Raw genomic sequence first — 1,962 nt, 5'->3', positions numbered from 1 at the left:
TTCAAGAGGCGACTCAAAGAAGCCTCTAGTCCAGACCATCAGCAAGGTGGTCACTATGAAGCCATAGAACCAACCAAACATATAGGTCCAGCATAGGAGATGGAAATGCAGGAAAATTCCTACCTAACCTCGGTCAGGTGGAGAGCTGGTGGTTATAGGGGAATTAGGAGCTAAGGGCAGATGTAAGACCCCCCACTCTGATCTGGACGAAAGCGCTTATGCCTTGTCTGGATCACATCCCTAGATCTTGCCTACATCCCTTTGACCCACGATTCCTTCTAACCCTACCCGCAGGCGGGGGAGGAGCGCAAGCCGCAACACTAGCCTTCTGTGGCCGTCTCTGATCCTCAGACCAAGACGGACCAGGACCCCTATGCTGTTCGGGCTTAGACCTGGACCATCGTGAAATGAAGGACTGAAGGCCGCTGAGCGTGCCTTTGTCTCCCTGAACTTCTTGACCACCGTCTCAACGGAGGTAACCAAAAATATTCGGAAGGCGAAACCGGCGCATCGAGAAGAAAGCCCCTCTCTTCCATCCCGATATCTGCCAGGTTCACCCACAGATGTCTCTCAATACCTACTATAGCTGCCATGCTTAGTAGCACAGAGAGTGGGATCTGTGGTGCGGCGAAACTCAGCTACGTCATCAGGCATTTATCCAGGTCTTCCAGCAGGTCAGCCTAATATGCCTGGAGCGCCTGCTGCTGCCTATGCCCTGCCATCTAAGCGAGATGGCAAGGAGGGAGTTTTAAGAGAGGACGTCTCACCCATAGAAAGATAGCTAGCCAGTCGTCTTTTTTACAGGGGCATCCTCTCATAGTCGTTTCCGTGCATCGCCTCGATGTTGGCATAACTCGTATGCTGGAATCTATGAATGCGTAAGAAAGATAACGCTCAAAACTCACCATACGCAGAACAGGAGGATTGGGAAGGCTCAGCCTCAGCTTCTTCGGCGTCCTCAGACATCTCCTGCTCTTACCGGGCCGAACCCAGCAGAGCACCGGCCCCCGGATCAAACGATGTTAAAGAAATAACATCATCCTCCAGCAGCTTACTCTCGTCCACAGCCGACAAAAGCGCGAGAGGGAAAAACCCTTTTTAAACTCATCAGCCGGATCCACCTGCGATCCTCACGAGCCCATTCTCCTCCGTGCCTCAGTAGCGGTGGGTCCTGAGCCTTGGGAAGCAGATGGCTGCCCCCCTTTCCTCGAAAAGAGAGACAAACAAGAGCGGAGTTTTCATTAAAATACACTCACAATGAACGCGGATTGCCCCCTCCAGGACATCGTGTGCGTGCTCTTTGCCCAAACAAACAACGCAGAGATCGTGTGTGTCATCAGGTGTCAAATAACGCGCAATTGTAGTAGACTACAATGCCGGCTGTTCTGACTCACAGACTGCAAGTACGTTTTTTATACAAACCCAATTCCAAAAAAGTTGGGACACTGTACAAATTGTGAGTAAAAAAGGAATGGAATAATTTACAAATCTCATAAACTTATGTTTTATTCACAATAGAATATAGATAACATATCAAATGTTGAAAGTGAGACATTTTGAAATGTCATGCCAAATATGGGCTCATTTTGGATTTCATGAGAGCTACACATTCCAAAAAAGTTGGGACAGGTAGCAATAAGAGGCCGGAAAAAGTTAAATGTACATATAAGGAACAGCTGGAGGACCAATTTGCAACTTATTAGGTCAATTGGCAACATGATTGGGTATAAAAAGAGCCTCTCAGAGTGGCAGTGTCTCTCAGAAGTCAAGATGGGCAGAGGATCACCAATTCCCCCAATGCTGCGACGAAAAATAGTGGAGCAATATCAGAAAGGAGTTTCTCAGAGAAAAATTGCAAAGAGTTTGAAGTTATCATCATCTACAGTGCATAATATCATCCAAAGATTCAGAGAATCTGGAACAATCTCTGTGCGTAAGGGTCAAGGCCGGAAAACCATACTG

This window comes from Sinocyclocheilus grahami, unplaced genomic scaffold, assembly GCF_001515645.1.
Source record: "Sinocyclocheilus grahami isolate Dianchi unplaced genomic scaffold, SAMN03320097.WGS_v1.1 scaffold1087.1, whole genome shotgun sequence".
NCBI classification, from domain to species: domain Eukaryota; kingdom Metazoa; phylum Chordata; class Actinopteri; order Cypriniformes; family Cyprinidae; genus Sinocyclocheilus; species Sinocyclocheilus grahami.
Note: the sequence above shows the minus strand (reverse complement) of the source record.